We start from the raw sequence: 13,141 nt of genomic DNA on the forward strand, positions 1-13,141 counted from the left end.
GAAGTTGTCCCTTTCCAGAATCTTAACTGGGCCAGAAAACTGTTTCAACTCATCTTCATTTAAAAAGAGGATGAGATGGAGGAATGAGAGGCTTAAGGAGATTGTGAAGGTATTTAGGGAAATACAGTCCAAAAAAAGAGAACAGCTCTCTCTCTTCTACACAAGGAAGAGAGTTTTCAAAATAATCTTTGCTGCAGCCTGCATTAATTTGTTGTTTTGTTGACACATTTTCCTATGTCTTCATTGAATTTTTGCAGTAGCAAAAAATCCCAGCTAATCAATACATATTAAGAGTTTAGTGTGATAGTTAGAAATTTTTATATCATAGAATCTTGGAGTTGTAGAAATGTTAGAGAGTAGAAAATTATGTAGGAATTAATTCTGAAAGGTAGTTATAATGTAAATATAGGCAAATTATTCTATTACTAGACATCTTGTGTTATTCATTTGTAATGGATGAATAAAAACATAGTCCTTTAATAATACAGTTTGAGCCAAAGATAGTATTTTCCCTCTTTTTCTTCAAGAGAAAAATATGAACCAAAAATTCTATCTAACAGAATCTCTCACCTGAACATCAGGCAGTAATCTTCATTCATAATTAGTTCTGAAAGTTAACATCTTGATAAGAGCATAGAGAGTCCACAGTTATTTTCTGAGGAGAGCTTGGATTGGCAAGGTCTTATGTTGCCAGTTGTATATGCAGGATACTTTTCAGGCTGTAAGAAGAAAAAAGAAGTATGACTGACTTTAACATTGGATATATTTGAATATACATGATTTTGAATTGACACATATTGTTAATATAAGCAACATATTTTATTATGGTTCCAGGTTGGATAGTTCGCATCTCTTCGACTTCATCAAGCATTCAGTTCCTTGCTGTCTTCTTGCCCCACCATCCTCACTTGCCTATGAACCTTGACTATTTCAGGATGGATGCCACCATTGTCACACATCACAGCCTCATCCAAGGATGTCTCACAACTGGATGAGAAGAGAGAACACCCACCTTCCCCAAGAAGCTGTTTAAGAGACAAAGGAAACTTTTGCAAAGACTTTTCTCTCTTATCTCATTGACAAGAATTTTGTCACATGGCCACCCCTAACCTAATCCATAACAAAGATAAAGGTTACCATGGTTGGCTGAAACTAATCTTGATTTACACCCTGAGGGCTGGAGAAAAGCCCAGCCTCTTTTGAAGTTTTTGGTCCACTGATTTATGAAAATACTTGAGCTCATGTTGACAAAGATTAGAGGGGGACCACAAGATGTAAGTTAGACACCCCATGAAGGGGCAGTGTGTTTTGATAGTCAGTGGTGTACAGAGAGGGTTTATATTGTCCTCAAAAACAAAATTAAGGAAATCATTATTATTGACAAGTTATTTCAAACATTGAGATTAAGGTTGTTTTTATTCATTTCTACTTGGACTTGAGTCTTTTTCTAGGTAGATGTAAAATAAGTCTAATTTCCTTTTGCTGCACCAATTGTCTGAGCATAGTATTCAAATATAGCTCTCCCGTGACTCCTAGGTTTTTCCTTCTAGTCCCCTCAGCCTTTCATTCCTTATGATTTCCAAATTCAGAGCTGTCTTCTCTATGCTTATGTCTCATTTCTATTTAACTCCTAACTAATTCTATGAAACTGAACTTTCAAGACTCAGCTCTGGAGAGCCTTTGCAAATCCCCCATGGCCAGTAAGTACTCCGTGTTCTGTCTGAAGTCCTCTGTCTCCCCCTTCCTCCCTGCCCATATTCATTGAGCTCCATGTTCCAGTCTATCAAAAATGTTATCAAGAGTCTATGGTTTCAAGAACCATATGAAACAGGTATTAATTTTATCTCAACTTGAAGTTCAGATAAATGGCACAGTGGTTCATGCCTATAATCCCTGCACTCTGGGAGGCCAAGGCAGCTCAAGTGTGGATTGCTTGAGCTCAGGAGTTTGAGACCAGCCTGAGCAAGAGCAAGACCCCATCTCTAAAAATAGTTGAGCATTGGGCGGCGCCTGTGGCTCAGTGAGTAGGGCGCCGGTCCCATATGCCGGAGGTGGCGGGTTCAAACCCAGCCCCGGCCAAAAAAAACCACAAAAAAAAAAAAAAAGTTGAGCATTGTGGTGGGCCCCCATAGTCCCAGCTACCTGGGAGGCTGTGGCAAGAGGATCTCTTGAGTCCAAAGAGTTTGAGGTTGCTATGATCTATGATATCATAGCACTCTACCAAGGGTGACTGAATGAGACTCTATCTCAAAAAAAAAAAAAAAAAGAAATGATCTCAACTTGATAGATGACAACACTGAGGTAGAGAGAGATGAGCAATTTGCTTAGGTCATGAAGTGTTTAAATGGGGGGACCGGGATCACTAACGAGTCCTGGCTCATTAGTATACACTCTCTGGCTTCTTCACAGTCTTATCCACATCTCCAGAGCTCTCCTTGTCCCATAGGCAGTACACAGTGAAAACTTCACAAAATGTTCATTAAGTGAATGCAGGAATGAATTCATTCTCTTCTATATAACATAGATAATCAATTTTATTACTCCAAGTTTTGGGACTACAGCAAAATAAATTGCACATGTGGAAAATAATGCCTCCCCGACCCCAAGATGTCTATATATCCTAATCCCTAGAACCTTTGAGCACGTTATCTTATATAGGAAATTTTTCAGACGTTATTAAATTAAGGCTCTTGAGATGAGATTATTGCAGATTATCTGGGTGGGCCCAATGTAATCACAAGGGCCTTATCAGAAGAGGCCTTACATGACAGTCAGAGAAGCAGGTGTGATAAGGGAGATGGGGGTTGAAAGAGATTTGAAGACTCTATGCTACTTGCCTTTTCGATGGAAGGAGGGATGATGGAGCTGAGGAATGGAAGTGGCCTCTAGAAGATGGAAAAGGCAAAGAAAAATTGCCACCTCAGGGCCTCCAGAAAGAACCAAGCTGTGCTGATACCTTGAGTTCAGACTTCGGATCTCCAGAACTTTAAGAACATTAATTTGTGTTGTTTAAAAGATACTTTGTTGCAGCAGCAGGAGAATATTATAGTATAGATACTTTTTTTGCCCTGGTTAAAATGTTTCTTTTAATAACAGCCTGTATCGGTGTAGTCCTCTTGATACTGACTACACTATGATTTCATGCTACAAGTAAGTTAATCTGAAAACATAAATTGTCTCCATGTTCACTCTGGCTTTCTTCTTTAAAGTCTCTTAGTTGGCATCTGTCCCTTATGTTGCCAAACACTTCTGGATTGTTTGTCACCACCACCCCCGTCCCTGTCATTGGCTTTCATTGAGGCTGCTTTGAATGAAGTTTGTCTCTTAAGATTAAAGGCCACAATGGCCTGGAGGCCAATTCGTAATAAATAACAAATTTCCTTTATTCTTTGCACTGCCTTCTCATCATGAAGTCTACATGATGTTATTTATTACAGAAATGGCCACAACTTTTTAGAATCTAAATTTGTAAAACATCTATTAAGAGAAAAAAGTGATTTCAAGTCAAATCATAAAGCATCTCAATGTCAAAGCATTTTGAATTCTGACAATCAGGCTTCAGGCTTTAATTGGACAATTACACTGAGTACATAAAATATTTATTATTGTAGTTAGTTTTGTCTACCTACTTACAACTTTGTATTTTATAAATAACCTGGTCTTGTTATTCCTCCTGTGAAATAGAGACATTATTCATAGCACAGTCCCGTAATACAATTTTAACTAGGTCAATTGGTACATTTGATCCCCTAACAGGGGTATCCAACCTCTGGTCCATGGGCTGTATGCCAATTAAGCAAGGACACTTTTTGCTTATCTGTGGTGGTGTATATTGCAAAAATTACGCAGGACTTTCTTTTTTTTTTTTGTTCCTTCTCATCAGCTTTCCTTAGTGTGAGTGTTTTTAATGTGTGACCCAAGACAACTCTTCTTCCAATGCAGTGCGGAGAAGCCAAAAGTTTGGACAACCCTGCTGGCACATGTTTCTTAAAGTATGGCCCCTAAAAAAGCATCAGCAATGTCTGAGAGTCTATTAAAAGTTTTTTTAAAAAAACCTTAGGCCGGGGGGAGGAGCAAGATGGCAGCCGAGTAACAGCTTCCTTGCATCTGGGCACCGTGAGTCTGGGGATATAGGACTCCAGGCATCTCTGGCTGGTGGGATCTGCCTATCATCACCCCTGAGAGGATACAGGGAGTCAGCGAGAGACTTCTGGACCCCAAGAGGAGGACTAAAACAGTGGAAAACCGGCAAATGGTCGTGTGTGTTCAATCCGCCTAAACCCGCCCGCAACTTCCACAGGCACAAGAACTTAAAGAGCAAGAGGAATTGAAAGGAAAATTAGGGCAAGTAAACAGATAAAAGAAATCACCCATGAGGAAGAATCAGCAGAAAACTCCAGGCAACATGAAGAACCAGTCCAGAAATACCCCGCCAAGGGACCATGAGGTAGCTACTGCAGAGGATTCCACCTATACAGAAATGTTAGGAATGACAGAAAGGGAATTTAGAATACACATGTTGAAAACAATGAAGGAAATGATGGAAACAATGAAGGAAACTGTTAATAAAGTGGAAAATAACCAAAAGGAAATTCAAAAACAGAATCAAATAAGAGATGAACGATATGAAGAATATAAAAAGGATATAGCAGAGCTGAAGGAAATGAAACAGTCAATCAGGGAACTTAAAGATGCAATGGAAAGTATCAGCAACAGGTTAGACCATGCAGAAGAAAGACTTTCAGAGGTAGAAGACAAAGTTTTTGAGATAACTCAGATAGTAAAAAAGGCAGAAAAGAAGAGCGAGAAAGCAGAACGTTCACTGTCAGAATTATGGGACTTTATGAAGCGTTCCAACATACGAGTTATAGGAATTCCAGAAGGGGAAGAAGAATGCCCCAGAGGAATGGAAGCCATACTAGAGAATATTATAAAAGAAAATTTCCCAAATATCACCAAAGATTCTGACACACTGCTTTCAGAGGGATATCGGACCCCAGGTCGCCTCAACTCTAACCGAGCTTCTCCAAGACACATTGTGATGAACCTCTCCAAAGTCAAGACCAAAGAAATGATTCTGCAAGCTGCCAGGAGTAAGCGCCAGTTGACCTACAGGGGCAAATCCATCAGAGTGACCGCAGACTTCTCTAATGAAACTTTCCAAGCAAGAAGACAATGGTCATCTACCTTTAATCTACTTAAACAGAACAATTTTCAGCCCAGAATTCTGTACCCTGCTAAGCTAAGCTTCAAAATTGATGGAGAAATCAAATCATTTACGGATATACAAACATTGAGGAAATTCACCACAACAAGACCAGCTCTACAGGAAATACTTCAACCTGTTCTGCACACTGACCACCACAATGGATCAGCAGCAAAGTAAGAACTCAGAAATTAAAGGACAGAACCTAACCTCCACACTGATGCAAAAGATAAAACTAAGCAATGGACTCTCACAAAATAAGATGAATAGAATACTACCACACTTGTCAATTATCTCAATAAATGTTAATGGCTTGAATTCCCCACTGAAGAGACATAGATTGGTTGACTGGATTAAAAAACACAAGCCATCCATTTGCTGTCTGCAAGAAACACACCTGGCTTCAAAAGACAAATTAAAGCTCCGAGTCAAGGGTTGGAAGACAATTTTTCAGGCAAATGGAATTCAGAAGAAAAGAGGAGTTGCAATCTTATTTTCAGACACATGTGGATTTAAAGCAACTAAAGTCAAAAAAGACAAAGATGGTCACTTTATATTGGTCAAGGGAAAAATACAACAAGAAGACATTTCAATTCTAAATATTTATGCACCCAATTTAAATGCTCCCAGATTCTTGAAGCAGACCTTACTCAGTCTGAGCAATATGATATCTGATAATACCATCATAACAGGGGACTTTGACACTCCTCTTACAGAGCTGGACAGATCCTCTAAACAGAAATTAAACAAGGATATAAAAGACTTAAATGAGACTCTAGAACAACTGTGCTTGATAGACGCATATAGAACACTCCACCCCAAAGATAAAGAATATACATTCTTCTCATCACCCCATGGAACATTCTCCAAAATTGATCATATCCTGGGACACAAAACAAATATCAACAGAATCAAAAGAATTGAAATTTTACCTTGTATCTTCTCAGACCATAAGGCACTAAAGGTGGAACTCAACTCTAACAAAAATGCTCGACCCCACCCAAAGGCATGGAAATTAAACAATCTTCTGTTGAATAACAGATGGGTGAAGGAAGAAATAAAACAGGAAATCATTAACTTCCTTGAGCATAACAACAATGAAGACACAAGCTACCAAAACCTCTGGGATACTGCAAAAGCAGTTTTGAGAGGAAAATTCATCGCTTTAGATGCCTACATTCGAAAAACTGAAAGAGAGCACATCAACAATCTCACAAGAGATCTTATGGAATTGGAAAAAGAAGAACAATCTAAGCCTAAACTCAGTAGAAGAAAAGAAATATCCAAAATCAAATCAGAGATCAATGAAATTGAAAACAAAAGAATCATTCAGAAAATTAATGAAACAAGGAGTTGGTTTTTTGAAAAAATAAATAAAATAGATAAACCATTGGCCAGACTAACAAGGAATAGAAAAGTAAAATCTCTAGTAACCTCAATCAGAAATGATAAAGGGGAAATAACAACTGATCCCACAGAGATACAAGAGATCATCTCTGAATACTACCAGAAACTCTATGCCCAGAAATTTGACAATGTGAAAGAAATGGATCAATATTTGGAATCACACCCTCTCCCTAGACTCAGCCAGGAAGAAATAGAGCTCCTGAACAGACCAATTTCAAGCACTGAGATCAAAGAAACAATAAAAAATCTTCCAACCAAAAAATGCCCTGGTCCAGATGGCTTCACTCCAGAATTCTATCAAACCTTCAAGGAAGAGCTTATTCCTGTACTGCAGAAATTATTCCAAAAAATTGAGGAAGAAGGAATCTTCCCCAACACATTCTATGAAGCAAACATCACCCTGATACCAAAACCAGGAAAAGACCCAAACAAAAAGGAGAATTTCAGACCAATCTCACTCATGAACATAGACGCAAAAATTCTCAACAAAATCCTAGCCAATAGATTACAGCTTATCATCAAAAAAGTCATTCATCATGATCAAGTAGGCTTCATCCCAGGGATGCAAGGCTGGTTTAACATACGCAAGTCTATAAACGTTATCCACCATATTAACAGAGGCAAAAATAAAGATCACATGATCCTCTCAATAGATGCAGAAAAAGCATTTGATAAAATCCAGCATCCTTTTCTAATTAGAACTCTGAAGAGTATAGGCATAGGTGGCACATTTCTAAAACTGATTGAAGCTATCTATGACAAACCCACAGCCAATATTTTACTGAATGGAGTAAAACTGAAAGCTTTTCCTCTTAGAACTGGAACCAGACAAGGTTGTCCTCTGTCACCTTTACTATTCAACATAGTGCTGGAAGTTCTAGCCAATACAATTAGGCAAGACAAGGAAATAAAGGGAATCCAAATGGGAGCAGAGGAGGTCAAACTCTCCCTCTTTGCTGACGACATGATCTTATACTTAGAGAACCCCAAAGACTCAACCACAAGACTCCTAGAAGTCATCAAAAAATACAGTAATGTTTCAGGATATAAAATCAATGTCCACAAGTCAGTAGCCTTTGTGTACACCAATAACAGTCAAGATGAGAAGCTAATTAAGGACACAACTCCCTTCACCATAGTCTCAAAGAAAATCAAATACCTAGGAATATACCTAACGAAGGAGGTGAAGGACCTGTATAAAGAAAACTATGAAATCCTCAGAAAGGAAATAGCAGAGGATATTAACAAATGGAAGAACATACCATGCTCATGGATGGGAAGAATCAACATTGTTAAAATGTCCATACTTCCCAAAGCAATCTACCTATTCAATGCCATTCCTATCAAAATACCAACATCATACTTTCAAGATTTGGAAAAAATGATTCTGCGTTTTGTATGGAACTGGAAAAAACCCCGTATAGCTAAGGCAGTTCTTAGTAATAAAAATAAAGCTGGGGGCATCAGCATACCAGATTTTAGTCTGTACTACAAAGCCATAGTGCTCAAGACAGCATGGTACTGGCACAAAAACAGAGACATAGACACTTGGAATCGAATGGAACACCAAGAAATGAAACTAACATCTTACAACCACCTAATCTTTGATAAACCAAACAAGAACATACCTTGGGGGAAAGACTCCCTATTCAATAAATGGTGTTGGGAGAACTGGATGTCTACATGTAAAAGACTGAAACTGGACCCACACCTTTCCCCACTCACAAAAATTGATTCAAGATGGATAAAGGACTTAAACGTAAGGCATGAAACAATAAAAACCCTCCAAGAAAGCATAGGAAAAACACTGGAAGATATTGGCCTGGGGAAAGACTTCATGAAGAAGACTGCCATGGCAATTGCAACAACAACAAAAATAAACAAATGGGACTTCATTAAACTGAAAAGCTTCTGTACAGCTAAGGAGACAATAACCAAAGCAAAGAGACAACCTACACAATGGGAAAGGATATTTGCATATTTTCAATCAGACAAAAGCTTGATAACTAGGATCTATAGAGAACTCAAATTAATCCACATGAAAAAAGCCAACAATCCCTTATATCAATGGGCAAGAGACATGAATAGAACTTTCTCTAAAGAGGACAGACGAATGGCTAACAAACACATGAAAAAATGTTCATCATCTCTATATATTAGAGAAATGCAAATCAAAACAACCCTGAGATATCATCTAACCCCAGTGAGAATGGCCCACATCACAAAATCTCAAAACTGCAGATGCTGGCGTGGATGTGGAGAGAAGGGAACACTTTTACACTGCTGGTGGGACTGCAAACTAGTACAACCTTTCTGGAAGGAAGTATGGAGAATCCTCAAAGCACTCAAGCTAGACCTCCCATTTGATCCTGCAATCCCATTACTGGGCATCTACCCAGAAGGAAAGAAATCCTTTTATCATAAGGACACTTGTACTAGACTGTTTATTGCAGCTCAATTTACAGTCGCCAAAATGTGGAAACAGCCTAAATGCCCACCAACCCAGGAATGGATTAACAAGCTGTGGTATATGTATACCATGGAATACTATTCAGCCATTAAAAAAAATGGAGACTTTACATCCTTCGTATTAACCTGGATGGACGTGGAAGATATTATTCTTAGTAAAGCATCACAAGAATGGAGAAGCATGAATCCTATGTACTCAATTTTGATATGAGGTCAATTAATGACAATTATGGTTATGGGGGGGGAAACAGAAAGAGGGAAGGAGGGAGGTGGGTGGGGCCTTGGTGTGTGTCACACTTTATGGGGGCAAGACATGATTGCAAGAGGGACTTTACCTAACAATTGCAATCAGTGTAACCTGGCTTTTTGTACCCTCAATGAATCCCCAACAATAAAAAAAAAAAAAAAAAAAAGAAAACTAAACACACAAAAAAAAAAAAAAAAAAAAACCTTAGGCCACACCCTAAACTTGCAGAATCAGAAACCCTGGGGTAGAAGCCAGCAATTTGTTGGAGGGCTGGGGCTATCTTAGGTGATCTAAGGTGATCTGGGTCAGAGTGTCAGAGCATTAAACTCCCTTTTAGCAAAGTCATTTTAGAATTCAGTGGTTCAGAATCCTTGGGTAGAATTTTCTTCTATAAAAATCTGAGTACATGCATGATTTATTTTAAGCAAAAAAAGACATGACAATGCAAGTAAAGAAAAATCCTTAAGAAAAAAAAGATTATTTTCTGCATAAAGCAAATCATCAATTCCATATTTCCTGATGCTCTTAGGAAGTTATTTCCTCTTTTTTTTTTTTTTTTTTTTTTTTTTGTAGAGACAGAGTCTCACTTTATCGCCCTTGGTAGAGTGCCGTGGCGTCACACAGCTCACAGCAACCTCCAACTCCTAGGCTTAGGCGATTCTCTTGCCTCAGCCTCCCAAGTAGCTGGGATTACAGGCGCCCGCCACAACACCCGGCTATTTTTTTGTTGTTGTTGCAGTTTGGCCGGGGCCGGGTTTGAACCCACCACCCTCGGCATGTGGGGCCGGCTCCCTACCCGCTGAGCCACAGGCGCCGCCCAGTTATTTCCTCTTGTTTTTACGACATTCTATTTATGTCTAATAGTTACCATACTATGATAAATAGTATTGCTTTACATGTCTGCTGTGGTTTGAATGTCTATATTCCACCCAAAGTTCATGGGTTGGTACCCAATCCCCAATGCAATACTATTAAGAGGTGAGGCCTTTAGGAGGCAATTGGGTCATGAGGACAGTACTCTCATAATCTGGATTAGTTCCCTTATAAAAGAGGCCCCAGAGAGCTGCCTTGGCCCCCCTACCATGTGAAGACACCAAAGGTGCTGTCTAGAAGGAAATGAGCCTTTGCCAGACAATAAATGTACTGGCATATTGATCTTGAACTTCTCAATCTCTAGAACTATGAGAAATAAATGTTTGTTATTTATAAGTAAATGTTTGCTTTACTCTGTTATGGCAGCCCAAATAGGCTAAGACATTGTCTGCTAGTCTGCCAGCATCATCAAGTAGTACATGTCTGTTCACCACTGTATTCTGTGGACCTAGCCCAACACATGACACATGTACGGTCTCTAATACTGTATTCTGAATGCTTATTTCCTCCACACCACCTCTCAAGGGAGCAGCTCCAATATCTAGAACTCTTGTTTGTCTAATGTCTAGAATGCCACTATGCTAGACATATAATGGGTTCTCATTAACATGTAAATGAACAAATGAATTAAATCATGATGTACAAATCAAATTCCATTACCATATTCAGTTTACATTCTGATATAATATAAAGTTTTTCTGAAAATAAGTAGGCATGGCCTGGTGCCAAAGAAATTTTTGTTGCATTAAGTCTTTGCAAATGTATTTGGTGTTAGATAATTTAGATTGCACAACATACTTCTGTAGAAATGAAGGAAAGCCAGCTGGCAAAACCATAGAAAATCGTTTCAGACATTAACGTGAATTTGGGCCAGCATCTATTTTATCATGTCTGAACTGAAACACAGAGCATAAAATAATGACTAGTCATATTAAGTAGAGTAGAACCTCTGTACATTGACCCCCTAGGGGACTGTAACAAACTGGTCAACATATGGAGGTGGTCAACATAAGGAACTAGGTCTACTGTACTGATATGTATATGTGGTATATGTCTGGTCTATGAAAATTAGGTCAACTTAAGGAGGTGGTCAATAAGGAGGTGGTCAACCATGGAAGTTCTACTGTACTTACACTATAAAATAATAGGAAATGCTGATAATACATGATTCCAAGAACAATACAGTAATGCGTTTACTTGTAGTAAACCTGTTACTGCAAGTTTGCCATGCAATTTTCTTCTAAATATATTTCTAAATGGGACTTAATTAAACTAAAAAGCTTCTACACAGCTAAGGATACAACAATCAAGGCAAACGGACAACCTTCAGAATGGGAAAAGATAATTGCATGCTACAAATCTGACAAAGGACTGACAACCAGAATCTATAGAGAACTCAAGTTAATCAACAAAAAAAGAGCAAACAATTCCATTATCAGGCAAGAGACCTGAACAGAACCTTCTCTGAAGAAGACAGATGAATGGATAAGAAACACAAAGAAAAATGCTCATTGTCTCTAATCATCAGAGAAATGCAAATGAAAGCCACTCCGAGATATCACCTAATCCCAGTGAGAATAGCCCATATCACAAAGTCCCAAAGTTGAAGATGCTGGTGTGGATATAGGAAGAAGGGAACACATTTACGCTGTTGGTGGGATTGCAAACAATATAGTCTCTCTGGAAAGAAGGATGGAGAATTCTCAAAGAGCTAAAAGTAAACCTTGCTTTAATACTCCAATCTCATCACTAGGTATCTACTCAGAAGGAAAAAAAAATCATTTCACTATAAGGATATGTGCACCAGAATGCTTATCACAGCTCAATTCACAATCACCAAGAAGTGGGATCATCCCAAGGCCCATAAACTCATGAGTGGATAAACTATGGATGGAGTACTATTCAGCCATAAAAGATGAAGACTTTACATCCTTTGTATTAACCAGGATAGAGTTGAAGAACAGTCTCCTTAGTAAAGTATCCTAAGAATGGGGGAGCAAGAATCCAATGTATTCAATACTAATACAAAGCCAATAGATGAACAACTACATGCCCACACAAGAGAAAAACAATTAAATTGGAAAGAGGTGGGGAAAGACAGAAGGGGTCAAGAGGATCAGTGTGCTCCCACCTAATGGGCACAATGAAAGGATAGGTGGCACACCGCCTGGCTGAATGGCTAAACCACAACTTGGACTTTGCCTGACAAATGCAAACGATGTAACCTAGTCATTTGTACCCTCATATTAATCTGAAATTTTAAAAGTGACATGCTTTTCCAATCTTTCATAGTCATAGTAGATTTCTTGAAAGGATCCAGTCTTTGGTTTTCTAACTGGATATGTAGAGAACTAACTCTGTAGGAATTTAGGTTTTTTTTTTTTGTTGTTGTTGTTGTTGTTGTTGTCTTCTTTTAAATGGCTTTTATAGATACAGACGGATACATTATGATAGAATACCGACTAACAGAGTCCCCACAAAACAAGTTTTCTTTAGATTTGCTTAACCTTTAAACAAAGTTAAACACCTTTCTTTATTGCTGTCTTTATATAATCTTTTATCATGCTAATATGTATTGTGTATGGTCTTGGGGGAGCAATTCGAATTCAATTTTGCTTGCTTAGAAATCCTTTGTTCTGGGGGCAGTGCCTGTGGCTCAGTGCCAGTAGGGTGCTGCTCCCATATACCAGGGGTGGCAGGTTCAAGCCTGGCCCAGGCCAAAAACTGCAAAAAAAAAAAAAAATCCTTTGTTCTTAGAACTCAGATTAGCATCTATCAATAGGACACAACTGAGGAAGGCAACTTGATTTCAAAAGCAAGCATTGAAATGACATTTACAAAGAGAAGAACTAGTAAAATCCACAGGGCATTGCATCAAACCCTGTTTTTCACTCAATAGTACATTCCCAGATGGATCTTTATTTATTTATTTTTTTTGG

General features: G+C 38.5%; 1 long non-coding RNA gene across 2 annotated transcripts in view; it reads right to left on the reverse strand.

The window, feature by feature from the left end:
• LOC128568093 (uncharacterized) overlaps positions 1 to 13,141 on the reverse strand; it is a 50,212-nt gene that overhangs the window by 23,591 nt on the left and 13,480 nt on the right. For both annotated transcript variants that reach the window (XR_008374975.1, XR_008374976.1), the window contains exon 2: positions 571 to 719. This is a non-coding gene — a long non-coding RNA (uncharacterized LOC128568093). The remainder of the gene's footprint in view (positions 1 to 570; positions 720 to 13,141) is intronic.

This window comes from Nycticebus coucang, chromosome 16 (assembly GCF_027406575.1).
Source record: "Nycticebus coucang isolate mNycCou1 chromosome 16, mNycCou1.pri, whole genome shotgun sequence".
NCBI classification, from domain to species: domain Eukaryota; kingdom Metazoa; phylum Chordata; class Mammalia; order Primates; family Lorisidae; genus Nycticebus; species Nycticebus coucang.